This window comes from Ipomoea nil, unplaced genomic scaffold (assembly GCF_001879475.1).
Source record: "Ipomoea nil cultivar Tokyo-kokei standard unplaced genomic scaffold, Asagao_1.1 scaffold0519, whole genome shotgun sequence".
Taxonomy (NCBI): Eukaryota; Viridiplantae; Streptophyta; class Magnoliopsida; order Solanales; family Convolvulaceae; genus Ipomoea; species Ipomoea nil.
This window is the reverse complement of record NW_017616947.1, coordinates 512,802-527,820: the sequence shown is the minus strand read 5'-3', so window position 1 is coordinate 527,820 and position 15,019 is coordinate 512,802.

Here is a 15,019-nt window from a genome sequence, read left to right as displayed (position 1 = left end):
TAGATATTATCTTCAAGAAGGACCAAGTGTGTGATGCATGTCAACGCGGAAAGCAAATCAAATCGTCATTCAAATCAAAGATACACGAGTCAACGTCAAGACTGCTAAGCTTACTACATATGGACATTGGACCGGTTGATCCAATAAGTGTAAGTGGTAAGAAATATACTCTCGTTGTTGCTGATGATTTTTCCAGGTACTCTTGGACCGTGTTCCTCAAGAAGAAAAATGAAGTTGAGCAAATTCTACAGAAGATGTTGAAGCAACTACAAAATGAGAAAGAATTGCAAATATCAAAAATACAAACGGATCGCGGAACCGAGTTCGTGAATGGAGTTATACAAGCTTTTTGCAATTCACATGAAATTTCTCATCAATTATTTGCCGCAAGAACACCGCAACAAAACGGTGTTGCCGAAAGAAGAAATCGGACGCTCAAAGAAGCCGCATGAGTGATGATTATTGCTGCCGGTCTCCCGAAACGATATTGGGCGGAAGCTATCAACACTGCTTTCTACACGCAAAATCAAAGCATGATCCATAAGCAGTACAAGAAGACACCATATGAGCTTTATAAAGGGAGAAAACCAAATATTGGTTATTTTCATATTTTTGGATGCAAATGTTTTATTCATATTAATGATAAATTTCATCTAAAAGCTTTTGATGAGCGTGCAGATGAAAGAATTTTTCTAGGATATTCAGCTACCAGCAAGGCGTTCAGAGTTTTGAATAAAAGATCAATGGTGGTTGACGAATCCATACACGTGGTATTTGATGAAAAATCACAAATAAAAAATGGCGCTCTTGACGAAGTATTCGAACAAAATGGTAACAAGTGTCATATTGATTTTTGTGATACTAATGATACGTGTGAAGATGATGTTTTGCAAGGAATGGATGAGTTGGAAATTAATTTTCTAGAAAATCTCATCCCTCATCCAGAAGAAGATGGAAATTCTTTAAATAATAATTTTGGAAGTGATGCCGCACGTGAGAATGGAGATGCAGTACAAGTTGATGATCCAATTAGTGATCAAGTTACTAGTGAAGTTGGTGGTCAATTCCAAAATGAATTAAATGTGGAAATTCGAACCAACTCTTCCAGTACACAACAAATGGATCCACCCAGTACCATGCACCCATTTGAACCAGATTTAAGATGGCTCAAAAATCACCCCCCAGAATTAATTTTTGGGAATATTCATGAAGGCGTGAAAACAAGATCATCTACCATTGAAGCATTGTTCACGTGTTATCTATCTCAAATTGAACCGAAAGAAATGCACGAAGCTCTTAATGATCCGGATTGGATAAATGCTATGCAAGAAGAGCTCGATCAATTTAAAAGAAATGATGTTTGGGAACTTGTTCCAAGACCGGCGAATCACAACGTTGTTGTAACACCCCAGATTTTCGAAACTTTTGAAACTTATATAAAGAAGGTAAAATCTCATTAAATCCCAAAACATAATATAAAGAGTACGGGGTGCTGTGCCACACCTGAGCTAGAGAACTCAGGTGCACAGGCTAACTAACTAATATCCTCAACAAAGTGATTGCATAACGTGGCACGCAGGCCGAAAGGGAAACTATCTACTACATACTCCACGGTTCTAGCGCGCTCCAGTGTCTACTCTTCTGTGCCTGAAAGCCAAATATATCTGTTCAGCGAGAGATGCTGGTAACCCACTCCAACGCGTTGAAATACAATACATATAGGTATATACATAGTTATACGAAAAACCATTTCAAAGCATGAAGATATATCCTAAGAGACTCTAGCTTTCAAAACAGGGAATAGACTCAACAGATAGGGCTTAGCATAGACAACGGACATAATCAAGCATAAACAACTCACAAACATAGGGAAACAGGCAAGGCAGATAAAGATAAGCAAAGTTAATATCCATAACCCAACATATACGATTCCCGGCATAAATCCCAAAGTCACCTCCCGAGATACTCATAACAACAACTCATCCATATCTCATCACATAGCACACTTTGTTGGCGCCACAGGACCAATCGCATGCCCATACATGAGGGTCAGCGCATATAGCGCTGACACGGCCCCGCAGCACCCTGCCCCGTATCGCAACACGGAGGGGTCGATCGCAACCGACCGATGAACCGCAGCTCATCATAGTTTGATTGCAACCAAACAGTGAACTGCAGCCCAAGAGTATGTCATCTGACCGCAGCCAGGAAATATGAACCGCAGCTCATGTAGAAACGTTTGATCGCAACCAAACGGTGAACCGCAGCCCAAGAGTGTAAATCTGACCGCAGCCAGCTTCTGAACCGCAGCTCAGGAATAACCAATCCGATCGCAACCAGATTGGGGTATCATGCACACATAACACATAGCAAGCACATGCAACCCACATTAACACATTGGGAAGGGGGAGAAAACGTATAACAAAACCTATGCGTGATCCTTCACATACTAAGAATAGTCCTAAGGGGTACATACTTCTTTCATCTAGGTCAACGGGATACCAATTCAACTAGCATGCAATATATAAGACTCATACAACCTACGAACGGTACCCGAAATATCAAACTAGACATAGGCACAATAGACGGAGTCCGTTGGGACGCCACAGGGATCGGGGGAACATCAAACGGGGAAGCCAAAATCCCAAATTGGGTATTTTTCCAGCGGGTAGCCGGTGGGTGAGGGGTCACCCGCCGGCGATGCTGATTCCGGGCAGCAGGTGCCCGGCGAGCAGCTGCCCGCTTCCGATGACGCAAACAATGGCCGCGGGTAGGTGGCGGGTCCCCTACCCCCACCTACCCCTCACTTACTCTTTTATCACCAAAAACGTCCCGGGAACCTTTGTGGAACCCGAAACCATGCTCAGACACTTTTAAAAGCAATTGACAACAACACGTAGATAGTTAACGGATTCTGAAGCAAGAATATACGTCACATAACCTATCATGCTTTTCTAAACGTAATCAACACCCGAGCATACGAATTCCCACGCAATATACCAAGAATAATACCATACGAATTCCACGATACAACCTAGGGTTCTAATTATTTTTAGATCAACAAGAACACAATTCATCTTCTAATATCAAGATTCGGTTGGAATATCACATAAACATCAAGAACATCATATAATCATCAAGTACACCAAGAACACCATACAATCATCAAGAGCCTCTTAATACCATCAAGATCATCAAGATCACCCATGGAATCATAACACCAATTACCAAGATCAACATAATGAAGCACACAAGAATATGGGGGAAATCCTAAGAGGGGGATCATAGCTATGAAAATAGTTTTTGTTGAGACATGGGTTACCTTTTAGCCTTAATTAATTCCTTGGCTATGAAGGGTCTTTCTTGAAGCTTTCTTCTTTCTTGATTTCTCCTAGGGGAATTCTTGGAACTTCTTGTGTGGTGAGGGATTATTGTGGTGGGGGGTTCTAGGTGTCTCTTAAGTCCCCTATTTATAGGTCTAGGAGTCCTAATTAGGAACTAAAATTATAGGCTTGCTAATTCTATTCCTTTTAGGGCTAGGGGTTGGGTTTTAGGGGTGACGGCTCATGGACCATGGTGGGCATTTTCCCTAATTAATTATTGTAATTTAATTCTTTCTTCGGATAATTGGTTAAATGATTAATTGGTTTTAGGGGTCGTAACACGGGGTGTTACTTTCTCCCCCCCCCCCCCCCTTAACGGGAAGCTTCGTCCCCGAAGCTTGGTTTTTGTCGGGCGACTCCGATCTTGGTTACCTGGTGTGAAGAGTTCGGGGTAGCGTTCCTTAATTGTGTCCTTGAGTTCAGTTCCCATGTTGCTTCTTCGGTCCCATGGTTGGTCCAGAGGACTTTTACCATTTCTATGGCCCGACGACGGGTGGTTCTTGTCTTGGTGTCCAGGATTCTTACGGGTCTTTCTTCGTATGCTAGAGACTCGTCGAGGTCCACGACCTAGGGTTGTAGCACGTGGCTTGGGTCGTGCACGTATTTCTTTAGCTGGGATATGTGGAATACGTTGTGTACTCTTTCTAGTTCGATGGGTAGAGCGAGGCGGTAGGCTAGATTCCCGACCCTTTCTATGATTTCATAAGGGCCGATAAATCGGGGGCTGAGTTTTCCTTTTCTTCTGAATCTCATTACCCCTCGTGTGGGTGAGATTCTCAACCAAACCTTGTCCCTGGGGTTTAATTCGGCTTGTTTTCTCTTTAGGTCGGCGTAGGATTTCTGGCGGTCCTGAGCAGCCTTCATCCTTTCTTGGATGTGTTTGACCTTGGTTATGGTGTCTTGTAGATATTGGGGCCCTAGTGTCACCGGGTCGACCATGTCCTCCCAACACAAGGGAGTTCTGCATTTTTGTCCGTATAAGGCTTCGTAGGGTGCCATACAGATGCTTGCGTGGTAGCTGTTGTTGTACAAGAATTCAATAAGGTCTAGGTGTTCTTCCCATGTCCCTTGGAAGTCTAACACACAGGCCCTCAGCATGTCTTTGAGAGTCTGAATGGTTCTCTCGGTTTGGCCGTCAGTGGTGGGGTGGAATGTCGTGCTTAGTTTTAGTTGTGTCCCCAATGCTGATTGCAGTGACTTCCAGAATTGTGAGAGGAACCTGGAGTCTCTAACGGACACAATGTTTCGGGGAATTTCGTGGTATTTCACCACCCGGGCTAAGTAGGCTTGGGCTAGTTGTGTGATCGTCCATGTTTCCTTCATGGCAATGAATCGCGTCGTTTTGGTTAGTCGGTCCACTATGACCCAAATTTTATCCTTGCCGGTTTTCGTTGGGGGTAATCCTCCGACGAAGTCCATGGATATGGAATCCCACTTTCCTTGTGGTATCTCAAGGGATTGTACGAGTCCCTTGGGTTTGCATCGTTCGACCATCACCCTTTGGCAGTTCAGGCATTTGGCCACGAAATCTGCGACTTCCTTTTTCATGTTGGGCCACCAAAACGACCTCTTCACCTCTTGGTATAGTTTGTCACCCCCGGGGTGCACCGAGTACGGGGCGTTGTGTCCTTCCTCCAAGATTTGTTGTTTTAAGTGGGGATGCATCGTGGGCACGCACCACCTACCTTGGTAGCGGAGACTGCCATCTTCGTGTATTTTGAAGGGTCCTTCTTTCCCTTGGGTTAGGTCGAGGCGTATTTTATCTAGTTCCGGATCCTGCTGCTGTCCTATTTTGATTTCTTCGAAGAGTGTGGGTATGATTTGTGTGTTGAATAGGTGGATCTCAGGGTGGGTTTGATTTTGCTTTATTATTTCCAAGTTCAGCCTCTGGAAGTCTTTGTACAGCTGGTCGGGTAGGACCCAGGTGGCGTTGAGGGAGTGGTTAGCCTTCCTACTTAGGGCGTCTCCCACAATGTTAGCTTTTCCCTCGTGGTACTGAATGTCTAGGTCGTAGTCTTTTATGAGTTCTAGCCACCTTCGTTGTCTCATGTTTAGGTCTTTCTGGGTGAAGATGTACTTTAGGCTCTTATGGTCTGTGTAGATCTTGCATTGCACTCCGTATAGGTAGTGCCTCCAAATTTTCAGCGCGAATACGATAGCGGCTAGCTCGAGGTCATGGGTGGGGTAATTTTCTTTGTGGGTTTTGAGTTGCCTGGATGCGTATGCTATTACTTTGCATTTTTGCATTAACACGCAACCCAACCCCTTTTTGGATGCGTCACTGAAGACCACAAATCCCTCCATTCCGGAGGGGATGGCTAGTACGGGTGCCGTGGTTAGTTTATCTTTCAATTCCTGAAAGGCCGTGATGCAGTTGTCGTCCCATCACAAGGGGGTCTCCTTTTTCATGAGTTTGATGAGAGGTTGAGCTATTTTAGTAAAGTCGGGTACAAACCTCCTGTAGTAACCAGCCAGGCCTAGGAAGCTGCGGACCTCTGACAGCGAACTTGGTGTGGTCCATTCCTTAACGGCATGGACCTTGGCGAGGTCTACCTTAATTCATTCTTTGGTTATCACATGGCCTAGGAAGGCCACGCTGTGTTTCCAGAATTCGCATTTGGAGAACTTAGCGTATATTTGGTGTTCTCTTATAGTTTGCAAGGTTATGCGGAGGTGCCTTTCGTGTTCTTCCTTGTTTCGGGAGTAGACTAGGATGTCGTCAATGAATACAATGGCGAAGTCATCCAGGTGCGGTCGGAAAACCCGGTTCATGAGGTCCATGAATATGGCGGGTGCATTGGTGAGTCCGAAGGGCATTACTGTAAATTCATAGTGGCCGTAACGCGTCCGAAAGGCCGTTTTCTGAATGTCTGGTTTGGCCACTTGTATTTGGTGATATCCGGATCTTAGGTCAATTTTCGAGAACACCCCTGCCCCCTTAAGTTGGTCGAACAAGTCATCTATCCGGGGAAGGGGGTACCTGTTCTTTATGTGACTTGGTTAAGTTCCCTGTAGTCGATGCATAGGCGCATGCTCCTAGCTTTCTTTTTGACAAATAGTACCGGTGCTCCCCATGGCGAGGTGCTGGGGAGGATGTACCCTTTATCTAGCAATTCCTGGAGTTGTGTTTTCAGTTCCTTCATATCTTTTAGTGCTAGCCTGTAGGGTGGTTTAGAGATCGGGGCAGCGCCAGGTACGAGGTCTATGGTGAACTCGACTCCCCTGGCTGGGGGTGCCCCAGGGATTTCGCCTGGAAAGACGTCGGTGAATTCGTTTATCACTGGAATGGATTGTGGTTCGGGTGGTTTGGTGTTGAGGTTCTCGACCGAGCATAGGAAGGCCTCGCTTCCTTGGTTCAGGTATTTCTTCATTTTCATCATGTTCACAAGTTTGATCCCCGGATCCTGGCGGGTCCCGCAGTGTGACACCCTTTTTCCGTTTGGTCCCTGTAGGACCACTTTTTGTTCTCCGCACAGGATTTGTGCTTGGAATTTCCCTAGCCAGTCCATGCCCAAGATTACTTGTACCCCATCCAGTCCAAACTGTATTAAGTTGCTGGCAAAGTCCACTCCCTGGATGGTAATCATTACGTTCTCGTACATGCGGTCGCATTTCATGATTTCGCCAGAGGCCACCTTGACCTGGAGTTGGACTTTGGTGCTGGCGTTAAGGCTGAGTTGAGTGGCGAACTTGGTTGCTATAAATGAGTTGGTGGCCCCTGAATCAAATAGTATAGAATCGGTGTCGTGACCTTGGGGGGTGAGACGGTCCTAGAGCTTTTAGGTCCTTGGGTGGGAATTGTGTGATTCCCCTCAGGTTTCCTTTTGTATCCCAGGTGTGTCTCCCGGGGTTGGTTTGTTACTTGTTGTAGTTGGAATGCCTTGGCATAGGCTTCCCCGAGGGTCCTTGGTTCTTGTGTGGCCAGGGCTTTCTGGTGTTCGGGATCAAGGCCTGTGATGAACTTCTTGACCTTGATCATCTCGGTGGGTACTAGCTCGGGGGTGAGGCGAGCCAGTCTGCGGAATTGCTGGTAGTATTCCGTGATCGGGGCTTCCCCTTGTTTTAGGTGGAGGAACTCTTCGTCTATGGTGGCTTTTAGATGGTCGGGATAGAATTGTCCTCGCAGCCGTGTTTTTAGGGTTTCCCAGTTGAATTCGGGGCTATGTTCGTATGTGGGTCTCTCGTGGGCCTACCAGGTGTCGGCCTCGTGTCTGAGGTAGAAGGAGGCTATTCTGACTTGGTTGTTTTCTGGGCATTCGGATGCCCGAAATATCTTGTCGAAAGTTCTGATCAATTCCTCGAGGATCGTGGGGTCTTCGTTCCCCGAGAAGGTGGGTGGTTGATGCACCGAGACTTGGTGGTGGATTTCCAAGTTCTCGTTTGTTGGTAAGGGTTGGGGAACGGTAGTACTCAGTGCCTGGGCAATTTGGGCCAGGCGTTGTAGATTCTGAGTCAAGAATTCCTGAGTGGGGAGTTTCGGTGTTCCTGTTTGTCTCCTTTTCGTTGCCATCCTGGTGTTCATAGGTCGATGTTATTTTGCATTCTTACCTTGATGCAATAAGTGAAGGGGGAGTTTCTTTAAGTCAGAGAGGGATTAAGTGAGGGGGTTATATGTAGGTTTCACAATCTCACCGCGCGTCCTACGATTCCTAAATCCTATGTTCCTAAGTACCTAGAGTTTAAGCTTAATGTCCTAAAGTCTGGTCTTAAGAGTCTTATCCTAGGGTCAAACTTAGGCTCTGATACCAACTATAACACCCCAGATTTTCGAAACTTTTGAAACTTATATAAAGAAGGTAAAATCTCATTAAATCCCAAAACATAATATAAAGAGTACGGGGTGCTATGCCACACCTGAGCTAGAGAACTTAGGTGCACAGGCTAACTAACTAATATCCACAACAAAGTGGATGCATAACATGGCACGCAGGCCGAAAGGGAAACTATCTACTACTATACTTCACGGTTCTAGCGCGCTCCAATGTCTACTCTTCTGTGCCTGAAAGCCAAATATATCTGTTCAGCGAGAGATGCTGGTAACCCACTCCAACGCGTTGAAATACAATACATATAGGTATATACATAGTTATACGAAAAACCATTTCGAAGCATGAAGATATATCCTAAGAGACTCTAGCTTTCAAAACAGGGAATAAACTCAACAGATAGGGCTTAGCACAGACAACGGACATAATCAAGCATAAACAACTCACAAGCATAGGGAAACATGCAAGGCAGATAAAGATAAGCACAGTTAATATCCATAACCCAACATATACGATTCCCGGCATAAATCCCAAAGTCTCCTCCCGAGACACTCATACACTTTGTTGGCGCCACAGGACCAATCGCATGCCCATACATGAGGGTCAGTGCATATAGCTCTGACACGGCCCCGCAGCACCCTGCCCCGTATCGCAACACGGAGGGGTCGATCGCAACCGACCGATGAATCGCAGCTCATCATAGTTTGATCGCAACCAAACAGTGGACCGCAACCCAAGAGTATGTCATCTGACCGCAGCCAGGAAATATGAACCGCAGCTCATGTAGAAACGTTTGATCGCAACCAAACGGTGGACCGCAGCCCAAGAGTGTAAATCTGACCGCAGCCAGCTTCTAAACCGCAGCTCAGGAATAACCAATCCGATCGCAACCAGATTGGGGTATCATGCACACATAACACATAGCAAGCACATGCAACCCACATTAACACATTGGGAAGGGGGAGAAAACATATAACAAAACCTATGCGTGATCCTTCACATACTAAGAATAGTCCTAAGGGGTACATAGTTCTTTCACCTAGGTCAACGGGATACCAATTCAACTAGCATGCAATATATAAGACTCATACAACCTACGAACGGTACCCGAAATATCAAACTAGACATAGGCACGATAGACGAAGTCCGTTGGGACGCCACGGGGATCGGGGGAACATCAAACGGGGAAGCCAAAATCCCAAATTGGGTAATTTTCCAGCGGGTAGCCGGTGGGTGAGGGGTCACCCGCCGGCTGCCCGCCGGCGACGCTGATTCCGGGCAGCAGGTGCCCGGCGGGCAGCTGCCCGCTGCCGGCGACGCCAACAATGGCCGCGGGTAGGTGGCGGGTCCCCTACCCCCCACTGACTCTTTTATCACCAAAAACGTCCCGGGAACCTTTGTGGAACCCGAAACCATGCTCAGACACTTTTAAACGCAATTGACAACAACACATAGACAGTTAACGGATTCAGAAGCAATAATATACGCCACATAACCTATCATGCTTTTCTAAACGTAATCAACACTCGAGCATACGAATTCCCACCCAATATACCAAGAATAATACCATACGAATTCCACGATACAACCTAGGGTTCTAATTATTTTTAGATCAACAAGAACACAATTCATCTTCTAATATCAAGATTCGGTAGGAATATCACATAAACATCAAGAACATCATATAATCATCAAGAACACCAAGAACACCAAGAACACCATACAATCATCAAGAGCCTCTTAATACCATCAAGATCATCAAGATCACCCATGGAATCATAACACCAATTACATGGATCAACATAATGAAGCACACAAGAATATGGGGGAAATCCTAAGAGGGGGATCATAGCTATGAAAATAGGTTTTGTTTAGACATGGGTTACCTTTTAGCCTTAAGTAATTCCTTGGCCATGAAGGGTCTTTCTTGAAGCTTTCTTCTTTCTTGATTTCTCATAGGGGAATTCTTGGAACTTCTTGTGTGGTGAGGGATTATTGTGGTGGGGGGTTCTAGGTGTCTCTTAAGTCCCCTATTTATATATCTAGGAGTCCTAATTAGGAACTAATATTATAGGCTTGCTAATTCTATTCCTTTTAGGGCTAGGGGTTGGGTTTTAGGGGTGAGGGCCCACGGACCATGGTGGGCCTTTTCCCTAATTAATTATTGTAATTTAATTCTTTCTTTAGATAATTGGTTAAATGATTAATTGTTTTTAGGGGTCGTAACACGGGGTGTTACAGTTGTAGGAATCAAATGGGTCTTCCGGAACAAAGCAAACGAAGAAGGCGTGATTGTTAGCTATAAAGCAAGGCTCGTTGTAAAAGGATACTCTCAAGAAGAAGGAATAGATTTTGATGAAACCTTTGCACCGGTGGCCCAACTTGAAGCAATCAGAATTTTCCTAGCCTACGCCGCACACAAAGATTTCACTGTTTATCAAATGGATGTGAAAAGCGCATTCTTGAATTGTCTACTCGAAGAAGAAGTTTATGTCGAACAGCCCCCAGGTTTTGAGCTTATGCAGAACAAATTCGAAATGAGCATGATGGGTGAATTAAATTACTTCTTGGGCTTACAAGTCAAACAACTGAAAAGAATGAGTATTCATCAATCAAGCAAAGTACACTCGCGACTTGATAAAGAAGTTTGGCCTTGATGGAAAATCATCGATCAAAATTCCAATGAGCACATCAACAAGGCTAGACAAAGATGAAGATGGAAATGATGTCGATCAAACAAAATATAAAGGAATGATTGGTTCTCTTCTATATCTTACTGCAAGCAGGCCGGACATTTCTTATGCTGTGGGAGTGTGTGCAAGATTCCAAGCAAATCCAAAAGAAAGCCACCTCAACACAACAAAGAAGATCATACGATATCTGAAAGGCACAATCAATGTTGGATTGTGGTATCCAAAAGGTACCGATTTTACACTAACGGTTTTTCAGATGCGGATTTTGCAGGTTGCAAAATAGACAGAAAAAGCACTTCCGGGACATGCCAGTTCTTGGGGGGAAGGCTTGTTTCTTGGTTCAGCAAAAAACAAAATTCCATCGCAACTAGTACCGCTGAGGCCGAATATATTGCTGCAGGAAGTTGTTGTGCGCAAATTTTATGGATGAAGCAACAATTGAAGGATTACAGAGTAAATTGTGATGACGTTAGTATTTATTGTGATAATACTAGTGAATCGCTATCAATCACAATCCGGTGCTTCACTCAAGAACCAAACATATCGACATTCGACACCGTTTTATAAGGGATCACGTTGAAAAGAAAAACCTGAAGATCGAATATATCCCTACGGAAAACCAAGTTGCTGATATTCTCACGAAGCCTTTATGCGAAACAAGATTTTCAACCTTAAGGCACGAGTTGGGAATGATCGAAATGAGCTAAGTATCACTGGACTTAATCTCTCAATTTGAATTGATACTTGTGCTCAAAATAAATTGTTTTACGTGAATAAATTGTTTTATGTATTTGCATGTATGTTTTTATTCGAAATTTTTATGTGATAAAATTGCAATATGTGTTAGGAATTTATTTGTGTATTTGCATGTGTTGTTTAACGTGAGATCATATGCCATGCAAATTAATTTGATAAAATGTGTAATTCGCGATTATTTGATAATTTGTTTCAAATTGCATGTTTTAATGTGTTAATCAGTTTATGAGTATGTGTTCATGTTTCTGTAATTTAACTAATTTGTTTGCATGAACAATTTGCTCTATAATGTGATTTAATGTGTTTATTACTTTATATATGCGTTTCGTGTATATGTTTATATGAAATAATGTGTTAAAATGTTTAAAATTCTTTTTGTTAGTTTCTAAAATATTTTGAATCTGAGTTGCATGTAAAATTTTTTATATAAAGTTGTTTCTAATTATAATTTGGGAATATGTGTGTTAATTTTGTTAATTTCCAAAATATGTTTAATTTTTAATTAGTAATTACCGTGTATGTGTTTAAATATTTTGGTATGTGTGATTAATTATTTGTGGAGTAATTTTTGCTACTAACGAGATGTTTGAGCGTGTTTATATCTGTGGTACACGTTTTTTAGAAGGAAATCAGGAGATAAAGGAGGAAAATCAGAGTTTAATTGGGTATCAAGCCTCCACCTATAAACTCCTACCCTTTCTAAACCTCCACCCAACCTAAAACCTCCCCCCCCCCCCCCCATAATCCTCTCGTAGATCAAATCTTTCCAAACAGATTTACCCCATCTCTCTCAATCGACACCCACATCTCGCCTGTCAGTAAAATCACCCTCTCAATTGATCCCCATAAACAAATCTCAAGGGGATCAGAACCCAAATCCTTTCTTAATCTCTATGTGTCTCTTCAAATCTCCACCCTCTACACCTTACGTGCATAGGGTATTTCTAAAGAGGTGTAAGCATTAAATGCTCTTGTCTGATAATGATGACATTTTCTCTTTCCTTGTAACACCATCTATCAAGATGACTCATCTATCCTAAGCTCACCCAATCGTCACACCTCAACCAAAGGGTACAATTGAGAAGTCTCATATCTCTCTTAAAATGAAAAAAAAAAAAAAAAAACCCTTTGAGTTACCCTCCTCATATAAACCCCACTCTTATCTCTCAAAAACTCTTTTAGACCTTCAGAATATCAGAAAACTCTCTCCTGGAAAATATCCCTCTTCCAAACCGATCTGATCATCATGGCTCAATCGGGAAGGAAGCAAATCGATCATATTCTGTCCCTCTCACAACAGATATCTAATGGGATGGTACTCAATCCTGAGTTTTTCAAACTAGGTTCTACCAACAAGGACACGGCCGAGGAAATTCTTCAAGCTCTAAAAGACTGCGGACTATTTGATTTCTTCACCTTCAACTATTTTGGAATTTTTGAAGAAGATGTAGCTGAATTTTATCTACATGCAGTCGTGGAAAAGGACTCGATCAAATCTAGAGTTGGAGGATCAGAAGTTTCAATAACTGAGAATGATATACACAAGTGCTTCAACTTTCCTGAATCTCAGTTTATGCCAGAATCTCACAGCTATGTTGTTCAAAATTTTTGGAACGAGATTCGTGGTCCTACGGCTCCTATATTTTCTGATGTTTTCGGCCACAAGAATGTGTTGAAGATTGAATATGAGATGTTGGTGGATATGATCTACAAAATTCTGGAAAACAAATTGGGAAGTACTGAAGATTTGACCGCATCAACCGTATGTCTGATGGACGGAATTATGAAGGGAATCAAATTCAAATGGGCAAGATTTATCTACAGGAAGATGATGCTATTTGTGCAATCTGCCAAACCAATGAACAAACCTACAGTGGTGAATCGATTCTATCAAAATGTTGGTTATGGTCTCATAATTGGAGAATTACTTAGACAGAAGAAAATCCCAATGAGAAAGCACAAGAATGTTGGAACTTATAGAGTCTTGTTCAGAAAATTCAGCCCGGATTTTGGAAAAAGATCAAGCCAAAGAAAAGGACAAGAAGGTGGTAGTTCTACAAGTTCAAGAACACCTCAAAGTTCCAGACCGAAAATAGCAAAGTAATCTCAGCATCAAGTAATCAAATTGGATCAAGCAATCGATCAGGGAAGAGATCAAGAAGCCATCAGTACAGCAATGGCAGTGGTTCCACTCAAATATACCGAATCAAACATGTTAGCCGAAGGAGTTGATGATACAACAAGAATGAAATTTGTAGGAGTTGATGTGCAAATTTCAAATGATCTACAAAGGAGATTCTCGAGTCACTCTGCAGACGATGGAAGTGCAGGACCTATAATATTTGACTCAGAACTCATTCAAGATGATCCAGAATTATTGAAGGAGTTAATGCAAGTGCAAACTTGGAGAGAATGGAAACTTGAAAGATATCATTCTTTCATGTCAAAAATCACCCCAGATTTAATACGGAGGGAAGATTTGTCCTTGGAATGGTGCGGAACTAATGTGATGCCAGATGCACTCAACATGGATTTAAATCAAGTCTATCACTTGAAGCTACATGAAAAAGCAAACAGACGCAAGGGAAAGGCACCAATCAGAGAAGGCAACACGACTCAAGACCGATTAGCCGAACAAGAAAGACAGAATGAGATATCACTTCAGTTAGCTCTACAAAGGTCAGTTTATGACACACACCATTATCCAGGTAATACATCTCTTGTGGATAATAAGTTTTTTGATGAAAGAACAGAAGGAACGACACTCATTGATGTACCAATCATGAGCACTGAAAATCATTTGGACATACCTGTGAAAGTCCATGATGCCTCTCTTTTGATATCTGATCTGACCCCCACACCAATTAATGTGAATCTTGACTGCAACTCATTGACACAATTATTCTCACAGATCCGAATAGAAGTCCTTTCGGATCCCCTCAAAACTTTGTGCAGATGAATGATCAAGAAGATGGCATATTTTCATCTTTATTTGCCAAAGTGGCCGAATCCAGTGATGTTGTTTGTCAAACCATTGGAGAAAAGTTGGTTGAACAAAACCAAATGCTAGAACAACAACACACGGATATATGGGTCAATCTGAAGGAATTAATGGAGCATCAAAATTCTTTGAAGACTCAGATTGACAAAGCAGAAAGAATCTTGAAAGGAGAAGTGACGAAAGGATTACTTGAAGTGATCCAACTCATGAAGAAAGAACGTGAAGCCGAATCAACAAACCTGAAGTTGAACTCGCAGTTACAACAAACAAGCTGGACAACGTACAAACTGTTTCCATTGAAACGCACAATAGTGTTGAAACTTTGAAGGCAAACCAAGACCGAGATTTTAAGACCCTTGCATTTTTGGTTGATAACGCCAAAAGGGGGGAAGAAATTCTCAGTCACTTGGCTTTGCAACA